Genomic DNA, 6,335 nt, shown 5'->3' on the forward strand with positions numbered 1-6,335 from the left:
CGGCCATCGATGGTGAGCATTTGCCACTTAAGTCGGTTACGACACCGAACCGCAGTCAGGGCAAGACCCTGGTGAGGATGACGAGCACGCAGATGAGCTTCCKTGAGGCGTTTTCTGACAGTTTGTGCAGAAATTCTTCGGTTATGCAAAGCCACAGTTTCATCAGCTGTCTAGGTGGCTGGTCTCAGATGATCCCACAGGTGAAGAAGCCAGATGTGGAGGTCCAGGGCTGGCGTGGTTACACGTGGTCTGTGGTTGTGAGACCAGTTGGATGTACTGCCAAATTCTCTAAAATTACAGCGGCTTATGGTAGAGAAATGAACATTCAATTCTCTGGCAACAGCTCTGGTGGACATTCCTGCAGTCAGCATGTCAATTGCATGCACCCTCAAAAATGTTGACATCTGTGGCATTGTGTTGTGTGACAAAACTGCACATTTTAGAGTGGCCTTTTATCCCCAGCACAAGGTGCACCTGTGTAATGATCATGTTTAATCAGCTTCTTGATATGCCACACCTGTCAGGTGGATGGATTATCTTGGCAAAGGAGGAATGCTCACTAAACACATTTCTGCACAAAATTTGAGAGAAATAAGCTGTCTGCTTATGGAAAATGTTTCAGGTCTTTTAATTCAACTCATGAAKCATGGGACCAGTACTCTATATGTTGCATTTATAATTTTGTTCAGTATAGATGATGTAAAGCAGCTAATTATCTTGCTAGGTAGCTATCCTGTTGAAACAATCTAACTAGTCTTTACCTGTGATTGGAGTTATCTGCCTTTTAGGCCTACTGACAGTCGAATTGAAGCCTTCCCTGTTCCTGACCGTGAGATGACACATGCAAATCAAAAGGGAGCCACTAGTAGCCTACACTACCGTTCAGCGCAGATAGCTTCTGCCTGCAGGACAAGTAATAAGGAGAAGTACAGTACGCGCTGGGGCAAAGGAGGAGGGAGTTTCCAAGATTCAAAAATTAGCTGGTTTGATGGGCAACTCAAATAACAAGAGAGAAAATAGACTAAGTGAAATAAAAATGTAAACGCCACCAATCTGAAAGGTCACTTTTCTTATAGGAGGGCAAAAGGGCAGGTGCTCAGAAAGACCTCCATCTATGCACGTGCCTGATCCCTGCTCTCCGTCTTTTCCTCCTGCTCCATTCACCTCCATGGGTACATCTCTAGCTAAACATCAAATGGTACTAAGACAGAGTGGACAGGAATTAGTTTGTAACGTAAACTAGGCAGAGCCACAACATAGGCCTACCTGTCTCTGCTCCTCTTTCTCTCTTAACGCCTTTTCTATTCTCTGAAGTTGTTCAACGCTACTCTATGATACGTATGACTGCTTATCTTGCACAGCRAGCTAGCTTATGTAACTAGCCAACTTGCTGGCTAGCTCCAAGTATGGGTAATTGCATACGTGCTGTTTAGAAGTGGGCGTGTCAACAGAAGTAGGACGCTCAACAGACCGTTTTGATTGTGCGTGTTGTTTTTAGTTTCCACGTTTTAATTGGTCAGTTCTCCACCGTGTGAACCAAGAAATGCACTCTATTCTTGTTAGAGAATAATACTGTGCCATTTGAATGTTAACAAAACACACAACAAACACCTCACTTATTGCCTATATATGAAAATAAAAGCAATTTTGACGTTAAATGCTGAACTAAAATCCACAAATAGCAGTAGAGCATAGATAMGCCTTGGGGTTSTKCASATGTTGCAGGATGAGATGCACTATGCTGAGGATTGCTTCATCTGTGCCACGCTTGTATTTGTTAGCCAACTGATACAGGTCCAACAGTGTGTTTAGTCTGACTGAAGCTTACACGCCATGATATTTTCAATACACTTCATTACAATGGAGGTCAGAGCAACAGGTCAACAGTCTTTGTTATCTTTGGGAGAAGGCTTCTGAGGAAGAGGGGTGATGATTGCCTTCTTCCACCGAGGTGGAACCATGTGGGAATGTACAGGTATTTAAAAGACAGTGACCCAGGCTGGTGTTGAGCATGTTAACACACTTGGCAYAGAAGTGATGTCAAACTTTATGTAGAAGTCATTAAGTTAATTTGCCATTTTCTTTTCATCTGTTGTGTACAGCGGTTTTCTGGTGGGAGTCATATTAGTGATGGCTTTTATTGTTAACCTTTGTCCTTGAATACTCTTCATTCTAAACTGGTTTGCTGCACAAGTCTAAGAGTAATTATAATGAGCCAAACACAGTTTTATTATCATCTGATGATAGTAAAATATATAGATGCCATAAGTTATAACAAAGATTTATTGGTAAATGAAAAAAACYGTAGGCTGTTTGCTGCCCAATTATACAAGAGTAATTATTATTGGTAATACGTGAAAAACTGGTAGACTAATAACTGACATCAACATTTATTTTATTTTCATATACTGTATAGGCTATAAGGGAGGTGTTATGTGTTTTGTTAACATTCAAATGGCACAGTATGATTTTCTATCAAGAATAAAGTGGCTGTTATCCCCCCCAGTCTTGTTTCACACTTTCAGGAACTYACCAATAAAAACACGCTCAATCAAAACCGTCTAACCAATTACAGAATGCTGGTGTAAAGCCTATCGCTGCTGATCCTCCCACTTCTGTTGACACACCCACTTCCAGACACACTCCACGTATGCAGTTACCCAAGGGAGGAAAAGTGACAAGGACAAGGCTAACGTTACTTGCTTGGGTGAGGTGTACATGGCAAATTTGAGTTATTTTGATTTGATTAATACATTTTTCAAATGTGATTGCAAAACAGTATTTGCTACTCACTTTGCGATCATCTGTCTACTGGCAGTACTTATGATGTTCAATCACTGAGAGGCTAACCTAACGTAGAAGGCGTAAAATAAACGCCTGAAACTAGATCCTCTACATCAGTGATTCCCAACTGGTGCGTTGCGACCAGGTTTTGAATGGGTTGCGAGTGCCTGAGTACATTTTTATTAAATGAAAAATACTCCAGTGTCAGAGACGTGTGTATAGGTGTGGCAGGGAAGTCAGGCGCAGGAGAGTCAAACGGAGTGTAAAATGGAGTCTTTTAATAAATGTCCAAGAAACATGCTCCATAACACAAATAAGAAAATGAATAATAAACAAAATATGGGTACGAAGACCCGTCGCGCACCTATACAAAAATAAACACTACACTGACAACAAACAATCTCTGACAAAGACATGAGGGGAAACAGAGGGTTAAATACACAACAGGTAATGGATGGGATTGAAAACAGGTGTGTGGGAAGACAAGACAAAACCAATGGAAAATGAAAAATGGATCGATGATGCTAGGAAACCAGTTGCGTCGACCGCCGAGCACCGCCGAACAAGGAAGAGCACACGACTCGTGAGAAGCGTGACATACCCCCCCCCCACCCGACGCGCGCTCCAGCTAGCGCGCGCACAACGCTCGGGCTGTGACCGGAGGCGAGGTCAGGGCGATCGGATGAACGGTGAATTCTGTTAACCAATGGAAGGATTCTAACACGCTCCCCACCGAACCCGAGCATCCGCTCCGGCCTACCCCGCCCAGCCACGAGGTACTGAAGGCCCTCTCGCCACGTCGCAATCCAAAAAAGGCATCAAACAGAGACGGCGGACACCCTCATAGCGGTCTAGGAGAGCGAGAACATCACGCACTGTCAGCCCCGGCGACGGCCAGCCACCACCGCCGAAGGACACTGAAACAGGAACGAGGGTTAATACGGTAATTAGTGGGCAGTTTACCTTATAACATACCTCGTTCACTCTCCTCAGACTTTAAACGGCCGCCACAAACGCGACTAGCTTCCGGCAGAGCAGGCGGAGGCAGTTTGGGTCGAGAGCAGCCCCTGTCCCCTGGTGCGAACACCGGGCCTCACTTCCGGCGACGGTCTTGCGCCAATTTCTGGCGCCTTATGGGCCCGCTGAGGTGACGTGGGCTGCCTCCCAGGTTTCTCAGCGCGCGATAAACAATTGTCCACCGCAGGGCCTCGGTCTGACTTGATGCCAAGGAGCCAGAACCCGGCTGAGTACCCTATACACATTGAAAAGGAGTAAGGTTATTGGAGTGACGTAGCGATTTCTGGCCATCTCTGGCCAGGCACGAACTTCGCCCACTCCCGCCGGGCCGGTCCTGGCAATAGGACCGCAGAAACCTGCCCACTCCTGGGTGAACCTTTCTCCAACCTGGCCCATTACTCCGGTTGAAAAACCTGAGGTAAGACTAACCGAGATCCCCAGACGTTCCATGAACGCCTTCCAGACCCTTGATGTGAACTGGGGACCCCGATCAGACACTATATCCTCAGGCACCCCATAGTGCCGGAAAACGTGTGTAAACAGGGCCTCTGCAGTTTGTAAGGCCGTAGGGAGACCGGGCAAAGGGAYGAGACGACAGGACTTCGAAAACCGATCCACAACGACCAGGATCGTGGTGTAACCCTGTGAAGGTGGAAGATCAGTCAAAAAATCCACCGACAGGTGTGACCACGGCCGTTGAGGAACGGGTAAAYGTTGAAGCTTACCTCTGGGCAGGTGTCTAGGAGCCTCGCACACCGAGCAGGAGGAAACATAAATCCTCACGTCCTTAGCTAAAGTGGGCCACCAGTACCTCCCATCAAGACAGCGCATCGTCCGACCTATCCCAGGATGACCAGAGGAGGGTGACGTGTGAGTCCAATAGATCAATCGGTCGCGGACAGCAGACGGAACGTACAGACGACCAGCTGGACACTCGGGAGGAGAGGGCTCTGCACGTGACGCCCGCTCAATGTCCGCGTCCAGCTCCCYCACTACTGGCGCCACCAAACACGAAGCTGGGAGTATGGGAGTGGGATCCATGGACCGCTCCTCTGTATCATACAGCCGAGACAATGCATCTGCCTTGACGTTCTGGGAGCCTGGTCTGTAAGTAAGAGTAAACACAAAACGAGTGAAAAACATGGCCCACCTTGCCTGGCGAGGATTCAATCTCTTCGCCTGCCGGATGTACTCCAGATTGCGGTGGTCAGTCCAGATGAGAAAAGGGTGTTTAGCCCCCTCAAGCCAATGCCTCCACGCCTTCAAGGCTTTTACGACAGCTAACAGCTCCCGGTCCCCCACATCATAGTTTCGCTCCGCCGGGCTGAGCTTCTTCGAAAAGAAAGCACAGGGGCGAAGCTTCAGTGGCACACCCGAACGCTGAGAGAGCACTGCTCCTATCCCAGCTTCGGATGCGTCCACCTCCACTATGAATGGCAAAGAGGGATCCGGATGAGCCAACACAGGCACCGAGGTAAACAGAGTCTTCAGGTGTCCAAAAGCCCTGTTCGCCTCAGCCGACCACTGCAAGCGCACCAGGCCCCCCTTTAGCAGTGAGGTAATGGGAGCAGCAACCTGACCAAAACCCCGGATAAACCTCCGGTAGTAATTGGCAAACCCTAAAAAACGCTGCACCTCCTTTACCGTGGTTGGAGTCGGCCAATTACGCACGGCTGTAATGCGGTCGCTCTCCATTTCCACTCCTGAAGTGGAAATCCGATGCCCTAGGAAGGAGATGGATTGTTGGAAGAACAAGCATTTCTCAGCCTTGACATATAGATCATGCTCCAACAGGCGACCAAGCACCCCTGCGCACCAGGGACACATGCTCGGCCGTGTAGCGGAGTATATCAGAATATCATCGATATACACCACTACACCCTGCCCGTGCAGGTCCCTGAAGATCTCATCTACAAATGATTGGAAGACTGATGGAGCAGTTCATCAACCCATATGGCATGACAAGGTACTCATAATGACTGAGGTGGTGCTAAATGCCGTCTTCCACTCATCACCCCTCCGAATACGCACCAGATTGTACGCACTCCTGAGATCCAAATTTGTGAAGAAGCGTGCCCCGTGCATTGACCAATAACTGTATTTATCAGAGTAGCGGGTAACTATATTTCACCGTGTTTATTGAGACCTCGATAATCATGCACGGGCGTAAACCGCCATCCTTCTTCTTCACAAAAAAGAAACTCGAAGAGACGGGTGAAATGGATGGCTGAATGAACCCCTGACCGAGGATTCAGAAAGCCACCGTCTCCGCTTAGCCACCGTCTCCGCTTGCGACAGGGGATACACGTGACTCCTGGGAATGCAGCGTTACCAGGAGATCTATCGCACAATCCCCCGTCGATGGGTGGTAATTGAGTCGCCTTCTTTTTACAGAAGGCGAGAGCCAAATCGGCATATTCTGGGGGAATGCGCACGTGGAGACCTGGTCTGACTTTCCACGTAGTAGCACCAACGGAAACCCCTAAACACCTACCTGAGCACTCTCGCGACCACCCCGTGAGAGCCCTTCTTGG

General features: G+C 48.1%; 1 protein-coding gene across 1 annotated transcript in view; it reads right to left on the bottom strand.

Moving 5' to 3' along the window:
- gpat2 (glycerol-3-phosphate acyltransferase 2, mitochondrial) overlaps nucleotides 1–1,429 on the bottom strand; it is a 55,410-nt gene extending 53,981 nt beyond the window's left edge. The window contains exon 1 of the mRNA XM_023978175.2: nucleotides 1,267–1,429. The gene's annotated coding sequence lies outside the window, so the exon portion shown is untranslated. The remainder of the gene's footprint in view (nucleotides 1–1,266) is intronic.
- Nucleotides 1,430–6,335: the final 4,906 nt, after the last annotated feature.

This window comes from Salvelinus sp. IW2-2015, linkage group LG33 (assembly GCF_002910315.2).
Source record: "Salvelinus sp. IW2-2015 linkage group LG33, ASM291031v2, whole genome shotgun sequence".
In the NCBI taxonomy this organism is placed as follows: Eukaryota; Metazoa; Chordata; class Actinopteri; order Salmoniformes; family Salmonidae; genus Salvelinus; species Salvelinus sp. IW2-2015.